The following is a 12,512-nucleotide window of genomic DNA, read 5'->3' as shown; positions in this document are numbered from 1 at the left end:
CGATTATGTTCACTTCCGCACAACATTACTTAGGCACGTAACAAACAACACTGCATAGTTTCTAGCACTAGCAATGTAGAGATGGCTTCGCAAATGTTGATGATTTTTTGTGGAAATTATAAAATGATATATTCCTATTTTAGATTCTATTTAGGCTTATGGAAGACATAGAAAGCATGGCATGCGCTATAGATGATAGGTTTCCGATGTGTCGACAACTGATTGTAGTTTTAAAGTTCATTCATCATCTACTTTTATATGTAAGTTCTACACATTCCAGCTACTTTATACCTCAAGGTTTGAGACGTTAGTAGCTCTGGTGTCAACCTTTAATTTTGGAAAATAAACATTTTTTTAAACAATTTGCCTGATACAGAAAATCTTGATAATGTATAATTTAATTTAAGAAACAAAGAGCGTTCGTTTTAGCTGCCGCCTGTACAAACTTTTGCAAATTTCTCCGTGGGCGTGTCACCAAATTCTAATTAGCCCGTGGCTGGTGTAAGCTTGTACAGGGATGGTACGGATCGTGCGACAATACATTAAAACTAGCACACAGGGGCGATCTTAGGTAACCACATTCAATTAATATTCGAGAAACTACCACCTTCGTCCTTATCAACCAGACGAGACAAAAGCAAGAACAAGAGGAAAGCGCGTTTAGAGCACGCGGATAGATTGCAGCAATGGGTGTGGAGTCAAAGTTTTCAGAGGCCAAAATACTGGACATTTAGAAGATTATCGATACGATGTTGAATATTGAATATGGATGTTGTCTGAAAGCACTTCGATGTAAAGACGTACAAAATATGTATATACCATATGGAAATACAATGAAATAGTCGAGTTATTTAATACTAAATTGCTACGTCGCATGTGTTTGACTTTGGTTAAATATAACATGCGGTCGTCGTTTAATTATCTTTTTGAAAATCCTCGGTTCTGTAGTAAGTTTCAAGGGAAATAGCGCAGTTCCAAAAGTCTTTATCTTTCCTGATAACTTGTTTAAATATTATTCGACTCTGGTATTCTGTTTGTTTCGTTACTAGGCCCGGCTCTGGTTATAATCGCGGTATTTGTCGTCTGTCATGATTATATTTGCATTAAAAAATACAAACTTGTCTTCAGTTGGTGCTACGTTTGCCTTGCAGTTGGAAGTGTCTGTGAATATGTAAATTTTGATCGATGTTTGCCAAGACAGGGCCCTCTTGTGTAGTCAAGGTTGACGTTCAAGTTTTAAACCGGGCTCATTTACTTAATTTAAAATTCAGTAGCTTGACGAGCTGCTTGAGGAGACTTATCTTGTTTTCATGTCATGAAATCATCAACTGACAGTGTTTATCTGTATAAACATTTCATCTAGACAAGGTTTCAACATTTATGACGAATAAAGTTAATGATAAAAAGTTTGGAATCATAAAATTAAAATGCTATTCTAATTCCTTGTATCGTGTAGAACATACGATGACCAAAATAGTGAAGTGTTATCCTACTTAACACGTTGACAGTTCCCATACAAAATGTGTTGACTTCCTTGTAAGTCCCGCATATATACGTCCAGTTAAAAACGTAAATAATAAATGGAGCACCCGCCCTTAGTGCGTACGGTCACGAGCATTAATATGTATACACTTTGGTACCATGTCACATTAACTTTTTTGACAAATTGAATTGTAAGTCTCACTAAATGTCAAATATGTTAGTGCGACAGAGTCCTAAAGTGGGTACATTATATTGCTCATTACTGTACGTGGTCACTAAGAAGTGACCCATGTATGGGTCACGGACGTATGGAGCTAGCCCGTCATGATCCGCAATGGGTCACTGGACTGCCAACGTGTTAAAAGAGATATACAGATCTAGATCTAACCTTCGAAGCAATATAGAGTATTGTGATGGGAGTGTGATTGCCATCAATTTTATTATACTACAAGCATTGTAGCCTCCACTCGTGCCACTTAGGATTTACGAGTCTCTCAATAGAGCTAATATTAACCTACCTACAGTCAGTATCAAGCTGTGTTTCGTCATGGTCTACAAAACTGGTAAGTACATCATATCCTTACATAAGCTTAAAATTGAAAAAAATAAATATACTTATATATTGTTTCAGAACAATAAGACTGAATTTTTATATATCGCGCCTTTAGTCCCTAATGACGTTGGCAGAGCTACTAGTAATCCACATAATATCCCTAACAATATTATAAATACGAAAGTAACTCTGTCAGATTGTTACCTTTTCACGCTTACACCGCTGAACCAGTTTGAATTAAATTTGGTATACTTATAGATAGTTTCAGACCTAAGGGAGAGCTTAATAATTACTTAGATAGCCTACAGCAATGAGCAAGAATAAAAAAAATAAAAACTCAAACGCTGGCGTCAAGATTCAAAATTCTTCAGTTCCATGCAAAAATATACATGTCTATATTTCACGGTCATAGAGGCAATTATAGCGCTGAATTTTCATCAGATATAACATGACTTTGTCATTATCAACTAAGAGCGTAACATTGTTCTGCTGCTAAACCCTTAACCACGATATATTTTTGTAAGTACCTACATAACGAATACAAACATTGAAACATATATTCACGCCCGCAACCCATAATGGAGTAGGCAGAGCCACAAGCAATCAAAGACAACTTGCAGCCACTGTTGATTCGTATCAACAGTAGGACTTCGTAGTCCTACGATGGATAGTATGATGAGAAGGAATCAGTCTATTGCCCATAATAAAATTCCACCCTTCTGTCTTATTAGATTTTATAAGATGCCCGGGAAGCAACCAGCTGAACGTGTTCTGAGGGGTTAAAATGGCGACATCGAAGCAATTCATCTAAGAAACCAATATTGCATTTGACATTTGCGCATATAAAAGTAAGTGCGCAATGCAAACAACTGTCAAATAGCAATTGTTTTCTTAGATGAATTGCTTCGATGTGGCCTGTCACAGACAAGCGCCATCTAGCGAAAACGGTGTGTAACAATTTAGCTAGCTGGCCACATATTTTATCATAAAAGAATAGAAACAAAATGGAGTAGCAAGAACGACGCCGTTTTATTTTCCCGCTCCTTATATTCATTATATTCAACCAAATATATCCAAACCGATTATCTATTTCTTCATGGCCATTTTAACCCCCCTGTTTTTTATTAGCTACAATCCAGCGTAGAAGCTAGAGGTATAATTTTAAGGCGCAATATGTATATATTTTTATTCGCTTCCAGAAATAGAAACAAACATGCGGTATGAATCAGTTAGAAATAAAAGAATTTTACGATTCCCTGTCTGCAGTCAATTGCGTGATTGGTATTGAATGGTATAGATATCGTAGCTATAACTCCCGATCGATGGAAGAATACAGTAACAATACGATCCTGATAAACTTTATCGTGATCATTCGTGATAATAAACCGTTTGATAATGATTTCCGCACACAGAATCGGTTATACGGTTCCGTGTTTACGTGAGATATCCATTATGTTATTGGACGTTGAACCTTCCGATTCTTCCGATGTCTTTCTTTAAATTTCAATACATTAATTATTCAAGCGGGTTTAGTAGATAATTATGTGGAACAAATGAAGAGAGTCAAAGTGCTCCAGTGGTAATATTTGTTAAAATAAAAAGTACAAAACAGGTATGTTTCAATGACTTATTTATTATTATTGAACGGAAAATGACGAGGTTATCTAAAATAAAAATATCGAATAAAAAAAACCCTTGGGGTTGCCAAAAAATACATAAACGTCATCAATGAGGATATAAACTCAAATGTACACGACAGCACTGTTGAATATTCCTAAATTTTGACAGTTCTCCATACTGTCCAGCTAAAATTAGTGATAAATTGCTATACAATTTTGAGCAGGAGTGTATTCCGTTTGAAGGATGGGTTATGGAAAATAAAAGCCATCATGATATATAAAAGCCAACTGCAGTTGGAAAAAAGCAGTTTTCAATCGTGAAGTTTTCTTCTTTCCGGTCTTTAGGGAGTACTTAAATATAACATTGTGATTTTTCAGTTAATTAAACGCTGCGCAAAGGATTATAGTGTAGAAATATTACCAAAACAATAATGTTTGTTTACTCAAACAGGGGAACTGTTAAAATTTAAGAACACTCAACAGTAGCTACACCTGATGGGAGAAATAGGCAGTTTTTATTCTCATTGTATCAGCATTTTAAAAAGCTAAAGGGAAAAAATCTTAAAAGTAAAAAGTTGGCAACCCTAAGATTAAAAAATGAATCTTATCATTTTATTTTTAGATAATTAAGGGAGCTATCTTTTACTTCCGTTTGATCCATTATTTACGGGGAGCCTATATATAGGCAATACCACTATTGGGTCGTGTACCTACTAGGTTCAAAATAAATTATGAAATCCTGATTAATACTAAATAAAGACAGGTCTAAAACTAAAGAAAATCTTTTTCTTTCTTCTATTTAACTTAACAATAAACAAGTTAAAGCGACTCTACATCTTAGATTCATAACCCAGTACGACAGTACCCACTAGCACTGCGTAGTTACAACAAATTATACTACGTGGATTTCTGTCTAGAAAAATCAATGACATCTCGAAAGTCAATGACGTAGTAAACAGTTTTCGTAAACAAGCAGTGTAACCTGGTCAGAGGGCGTGCTTTGACGCATTACGCTATGAATATTAATACCCGAATTGAGTTGTGTGTTTTACTGTGATAAATATAACAAAAATATATTTTTAATAAAAATACGCTCTTTCAAAATGGAAGCGTTACTTGAAACAAGGAAAAACTATTTCTTTGGAGTCCTATAGGTATAGCGTAGCGTAGTATAGATATACTTATATATTATATATCCGCCACTGGCCACAGCATTCTATAGCACGAAATGGTAAAAGAAATTGCAGGACCGATATTGGTGCTAATTCCTGTAGACACCATCTAATTTTATTTTAAGTTATATCTGTCATTTTCTTATCCGCCGAAAAGGAAAGGCATAATCGACAAGCATAAAATTTATAGAACAAACGTCAATTTTAAGCACAAATCTAAAACAGCCCTATAAAAATCTTACATTGGCTAATAACCCGACAGAATTAAGTTGACAGCACACGTCAAACCTTTTTAATTCGCCCGGTTTATTCATTCATTTAGTCATTCTTCCTAAAATTAAGAGCTGTCAATCATCCGTCACTTTCCTTTTCGGCGGATAAGAAAAAGACAGATATATAACTTTATGTAATATTAGGACGTGTCTGCAGGAATCGGGGCCATTGTCCAAACTAATCATACTAGTGCCATCAATGATTTTTAGCTCGGACTAGCTCTTTAGGGATGATTTTATCGATAGAGTCGTAAGGCGCTAGGTATTCGAAATCAGAAGTTATTGGCACTAGACGGTCTTCTAGCCCAGACGGTCTTCCCCACATTTACATAATGTATATTTCTTCATGTAGTTTATTGCGCATACGAGTAGAGGAAATAAGTATTATATTATTATGAATACAATTGAGATGGACGGTTAAACGGTAGATACGAGTAGCTATAGTTGATACCATCTAGAATCGGACGACACAATGACAATAATATATGTACAATATTAGACGGACACAACACATATCGACAACACACACAATGGACCACTGAACCAAGTGAAATGGTAACATTCGAAAATTTTTAAGAAGATAAGTAGGTAGTTCTTCTCATTAAAGGAGATCATCGGATTTCGGCCCAGAAGTCAAAGTGCCGGCCAAAAAATAATTTTGCTATATTCCGTTAGATCTTATCCGTCTGAGTATTTATTACTATGGCACCAAAGCAGTAGGGTCAATATCTTCGGTTTTATTCGAATTAAAAGAACTGTATTTTTCATACATTTTTGGTGAAAATGTAAAGTGCCGGCCAAGTAACAATAATGGTATATATCCTTAGAACTTATCCATCTGAGCATTTATTACTATGGCACCAAAGCCGTGGCGCCGATATTTCTGTTTTTATTCGAATTAAAAAATAAACTTGTATTTTTCATACATTTTGGTGAAAATGTGAAGTGCCGGCCAAGAAACAATATTGGTATATCCCGTTAAAACTTATCCCTTTGACCATTTATTATTATGGCACCAAACGTCTATGACCATTATTTTGGCTTTTATTGGACTTTACGTTTTAGTTTCTAAGTGAAAAGTGCCGGTCAGGAAAAACACATGTAAAAACTATCGAGAAGATACCTGTAAACATTATTCACTATGACAATAAACGTGTATGACCATTAGTTTGGCTGTTGTTGGATTTTTAAAATCTCGATTCTTGATTTATTTTGTTATAAAATAAAATATGACAGGCGCGTTATTTAAAGGATCGTCAGAATGTTTATTACTATGACATTAAACGTCTATGACCACTATTTTGAACTCAATTAGATTTCTCAAAAATCTGGAGTTTTCATAGATACTACACTTTGGCGAAAAAAGTTTTATCTGGCGATAATGTAGGTAAAGGCGTAATATCGTGGTCGTCTTTGGACACATTTTTATTAATCAAAAATAGGTTTTCGTTTGACCACTATCTCACCTGATGGTGATACACGCTTTAGAACCTTATTTTTTTTTAAGAAAAGTGAGGTACGATGCTATGTCGGCTGAGTAGCACCAGGACATTGTGATCGGCATACATGCAAAGTACAACTGCCCGACTCCTGTCTTCCCTAACAGCTACTTCAGACGTCATGCCTAAATACGAGTTTCGTCACTATATCGCAAGCTTATCTTTGGAGGGTGGTAACCATCTACGGTCAAGATGAATCAATACCATAATTCGACCTAAACTTAGGCCGTAACGTTGAGTCGAATGCAAAAACTACAGCCAACGTCATATCTAAAATCAGATAGTATTAATATAGAAGTTCACCTAACAACACACAAAACAACAACACAAAGTATTTATCTGACTAATAACTAGTCATAGGGAAAGCTCTGCTTATTGCCATTGTTAAAATGTATATAAAAAAAGATTTATTTAAAAAGTCTATTAAAAGCCAAAGTCGATATTTGGTAATATAGTAAAAAATACGTTTCAAGTCGTTTACCAAAAGATTTGACTTATTTCGTTTCGCTGGTTGACATTTTCCCATTTGAACCAAAACGGAAAGAGAGACGAATAAAAGTCAAAATAATGGTCAAAAATGTTTTGCGCTAGATTATTAAATGTTCTAAAGGTCCTTTGTAATCCACCGTACCGCAAGTTTTGCCTAAAGCACTTTATTTTTAAACAAAACAAAAAAGAAATCAAGATTTTTAAAATACAATAAAAGGCAAACTAATAGTCATACACGTATGGCGCTATAGAAAAAAATGTTAACAGGCATCTACTCGATACTCTCAACATGGTATTTTTGGTGGTCGGCACTTTTCACATTTGAACTAAAACGTAAATTCCAATTAAAATTCAAAATAATGGTCATAGATATTTGGTGTCATATCAAAAAATATTGAAAAGCAACTATTAGACAGATTTGACGTATTTAATTCGATGGCCGGCATTTTAACATATTAACCAAAACGGAAAGTCCAATAAACGTCAAAGTAATGGTCATAGAAGTTTGGCGCCATACTAATAAATGTTCTAACGGTCCTTTGTAATACGCCTGTATCCCTTTTATTCCCAACGGACATAATATTTTTTTTTACAAAATGTATGAAAAATCGAGATTTTTAAAATCCAATTAAAGCCAAACTAATGGTCATACACGTTTGGTGTCATAGTAAAAAATGTTCACAGCAATGTACTCGAAAGGTTCGATACATTTTTTTTCTCTGGCCGGCACTTTCGAATTTGGGCCGGCCAAAGTATGGAGAGCCGATGATCTCCTTTGTTGAGCTAATTAAGAAATGGGCAAATAATACGTTTTTAAGTAGAGATTTATGGTTAACTAGATTTAGACCTTTTCTACTACCAAGCTGAGACATTACACATGCATAAACCCACGCCTATTTCCCACCGGGGTAAGTAGAGACTATGGAACTACATTTGCTTAGATCCTAACATACATCTCTTGCTTCCTCCACGTCCTCACATTCCTCAATCGTTGCAAACATGTACCTACGCCGGTTCAGAATAGACTGTACCAAAGAGCGGAAGCTAGGTAGGTACCTAGTAGCGTAGAGCCAGTCGATAATAATACGTCCGACCCGCTCGACGACGGAAGCGCCTACATTAAAATGTAATATCCTGAACTACGTTGTATCGTAGGCACTATATTATATTGATCTAGTATTTCCAATAAGTAATATATAATAAAAGTTTTGCTGTATTCAGGAGGCTTACTGTCATTCTAAAAGCGAGCTTGGTACCTACTCATTCCGATATAGGTAGTTCATTTCAAGTTCGTAAATTACCTCGAATTTCCAATTCAGATTGACACTCAATCTTAAACTTGATTGCTTTAGGACACACTCGTGATAAGACTTCAAGAACCGGAATCTTATTGTAAGTTCGTTCATACAATAAAAAGAGGGCAGTCTCAGCTGAGATTAGTTTATTAATACCACCCTAAATTACTTATTGCATTGGATACAAGCTTTATTATTGTGGACTAGTTAATCTGCCGCCCAATTAGAAGATCTCTACTAGACTATTTAGAAGTTCTCTTTGATGAGCTCGATTCAGACAAACATGTAGGTATAATGTAACCTTCTGATATCTCCCCCACTTATTTACGTCTGTGGGCCAGACTACAGGTATGTACTTATATTAATAATTAATATTGCAATGTGATACGATGATAAGACTTCTATATCGTGATAGAGAAGGGTTTAATTAATGGAAGTAGATAGGCGGGGTAGAATTATCTCAGTTAGACATTCCCTATTTTTTCGAATGTTCCCAATTTCACCCTTACATTGTCAATTTATTAGTTAATGACATTTTGCATCGTGAGGTTATTTTTATGGGGAATGTATGAAATGTACTAAAACTAACAGTTTGCACAGTTTACAAGAGAATTGAAATTTGATTGTTTAGGGGGGCAATCGTTTTACAAATAGACCAAAACATCGAGAACTAATAAATCAGAACTGTCTATCAGACGCCATGCTAAAAGTCGGACGAACACAACACAACATGGACCCTGTACAGACAATGCGATTTAAGGTGGATACACACATTGTGAGGCATATGCCCACACGCCATGCGCCGCACGCCTCTATTCGTGGCGAATCATGTGCTACGCACGTATAACACAAAACAAAACATGCGGCGTACAGCGCGCGGGGCATATGCCTCGCAATGTTTGTATCCGGATTTATACACATAATGAAGAATAATTCACGCGACGCGACAAATAGCGCGGCATCGACCAATAGCCGTGCGGCATTTATCTACGACATCGCACACTGCGCCTATTGGTCGACACCGCGGGGTTTGGACAAGGACAAAACATATATCGAGGACGTATGTACAATGACAGACACAACACGACGCTATCAAGCGATGATGTGTACTCACTCGAAGTCGCTTTAGAAGGAGTTGTCCCAGAGTTTTCTCCTGGGCTTTATTTCTCCAGATGTCTGGTAATCTAGGCTTAGCCCTTTGCGGGCTATGTTGCTAAATCAGGTTGCACAAACTTCATTAAAATGTGTTCAGCATTAGATAACAAATAAAGTACAATTTGAATTGTGTAACAAAAGGCGGTCTTGTCTATAGAACAGGTTTTTTTAGTCAACATTGAACGCTTGAACGAGGGATTTTCCAGGCTACGGTCACCAAAGACAATATTATAGATGGCGTTGTACATATTTAATGTGATAATTACCTATTTTCTCATTACTCGAGTAAATACATAATTATTCCAAAATACCATATAATGGCAGAAGTATATATAAAAATAATTGATGATTGATATTTCGAACACATCATGTAGAGAATTATGTTGCTGCCTGATATTAGGCAGCTAAATTACTCAATTGTTTATCAATATTTTATGTTTATTTTTATTTTTTTAAAGAACGTCTAGGGCCCTGTGCCGAGGTTTTTCTTGCAGCTTCTTTTCCCCGGCTATACAGGTTGTGAGAAGCTGCAGTAGTTTTAGGCGAATGAGAAGTTCGTTATGTAAAAATTGACGATTCAAAGTGTAACTATGTTACCTACTGAATAAAGATATTTTTGAATTTGAATTTGAATTGCATCTCTTCATTTTGATCAGAATAATCATAGGTGGAAATATGATTTAATTGTTCCTTTTGTAAAAAGGGTCATAATTTATACCCAAAAACAAAAGGGCAGTTCGCGCTATTTATAATCTGCGTTGTCGGGACTCTTTAAGGGAGCTGTTTAAAGAAATAAATATACTGACGGTCGCAAATCAATATATTTATGAAAACATTATGTATGTGCGTAAAAATGTATCTCTCCTTCCGAGAAACTGTGAAAGGCATACTTACAATACAAGGAATAAAAATAAAATTGTTGTTCAAAATTCTAGATTAAGTAAATTAAATTCATCTTTTTTGGGGTTATGTATACGTTTTTACAATAAAATACCAGATAATATTTTAAATTTGTCAGAGAACAAATTTAAAGCTCACGTGAAGCTTACTTTATGTAAAAAAGCCTATTATAAGATTAATGATTACCTAAATGATAAAAATGTCTGGTATTGAATGTGTTCCTCTAGTTATTAAATAACTTGTAATGTACCCTCATTGATTTAAAAGATGTGTTGCTGTTGCAGTTTCTTGTCATTTCTTCTCCTCAGCCATAACACCTTGCGAAATGACGTAAATTCAAAAATGTTACATTGACCTTCAACAAGTTTATCCATGATAATTACGTTGAATAAATGATTCTGATTCTGATTCTGAAAGATAAAAGATATATAAGTATGTCTGATATCCTTGAAATTAGAAGTTAAACGAAGAAAAATCTGTACAGCGCCATCTATATTGTTTTGCAGGAACGTAGTCTGGAAAGTTCTTCATTAAGTTTTTGTCGTTATTGTGTAGATTGGAATGTGTTACTTTTAATAGTATCTATGTATTGTACCTACGTAGATAAAGTACTGAGATACTATTGATTACGTATTGTATTGATTGTAATGAATCGATTGGTTTTAATTTTATATATTCAGTAGTAGATATGAATCTAGCGCTAAGTTTAGACTGAATAATGGGTGAGATTACGTAGAGATTGTTAAGTTAGATAACTATCACGTAAGGTAAGCTTTCGTCCAAACAGATAAGGCTCTAGACAAGTCGACGACAGCGCATGAAGTATAATTTATATAGCAAATTCATTTGAGATTTAAATTATACTACAATGTTTATTTGCAAATAGAAAAATGTAAGTACCAATTCATGAATTTATTTGTTAGGTAAGAGTGTCGTGTCTAATCTATAACTACTGAGTATTTTTCTAGAAGGTAGTGCATGTTTGATCGATGTGTGTCGACAAAAGACCAGTTACATAAAAGTAGACAAAAGATACGTTACTTTAGACAATCATGCTCAAATTACAACATTGCTATTAAAGATAAAATCTATATCGCAGTAAGTAAGTGTGGTGTAAACGTATTGTAAGTGTAAATAGAAAAATTGTGCTGAGTTAAATATAGTCTTTTCATCTGTAAATTTGGTAAAATGTTTGTGTAGTTAAATTATTACGAAAATAATGTAATCATACCTTTTTCGGAGGCATTGCTTTTCGTAAAACTTAGTCCAATTACTCCATAAAGTTATGACTCTATATTAAATACAAAGTTATCTGATAATGTTCTTCTTGGCAAAGTTTGACAAATTCGTAAATAAATTTGTCAAAATTTTGATAGGGGGTGTACTGCGCGCGCAGGGTCCCGTTGCCATGGTGACACGAGAGGGGCGCCCCCCTCTCTCCGTAGCTCATCTGGAGTAGACACTGTAGCTTGTGACGTGTAGAGTCCTGCCGGCCCTTACCTTTGCAGTAACATATCAATTTCCCCATTTTGGTAAGGTTTTCTCACTCTGACTTAAATATTATCTGTCTTAACTAAAACCTGTCTGTCTTAAAAAATATTTAGTGATCATCTCACGGTGAAACGACGTAAAGGCGTCTCAAATAAGAATTCTATTTATAAATCCAATCAGTTAAGTGCTTTCGCATATCATATTTGCATCGATAGGGTTTGAAAATGAAATAGCGATGTGAAAGTTGCATATCGATTTAATAGTGGCTTTTGTTAAATTAAAGTTTGGCGTTTAATTTAAGTACTTTTGTTTCGATTTTTGATTAATGCAGGTGTGTTAATGTGTTTCTGTGTCGACCTTGAGGTCCTGGCATGACCTCGATGTAACTTAATGTTTGTAAGTATTTATTAAAGGCTTAGGGGAAAAGCTTAGACGACGGTTGCGTATCGTACCTAAGTCTTCCCTTAAGTAGAGGATTCGATATGATTCCATCACAGGATACTTAATCCTGCAGAGGAAAGAAAAGGTCACCTTCGTCACCTTTTAGTGTTTAAGTAATATTAGATTGGTATAACATTTCTTTCT

At 35.1% G+C, this 12,512-nt stretch overlaps 1 protein-coding gene across 2 annotated transcripts in view; it reads left to right on the top strand.

Annotated features, from left to right (window-relative positions):
* The window catches only part of LOC126374664 (GPI ethanolamine phosphate transferase 3), a 387,485-nt gene that overhangs the window by 38,361 nt on the left and 336,612 nt on the right, over positions 1-12,512 (top strand). The window lies entirely within an intron of this gene.

This window comes from Pectinophora gossypiella, chromosome 17, assembly GCF_024362695.1.
Source record: "Pectinophora gossypiella chromosome 17, ilPecGoss1.1, whole genome shotgun sequence".
Lineage (NCBI taxonomy): Eukaryota > Metazoa > Arthropoda > Insecta > Lepidoptera > Gelechiidae > Pectinophora > Pectinophora gossypiella.
This window is presented reverse-complemented; position numbering and strand designations above follow the sequence as displayed.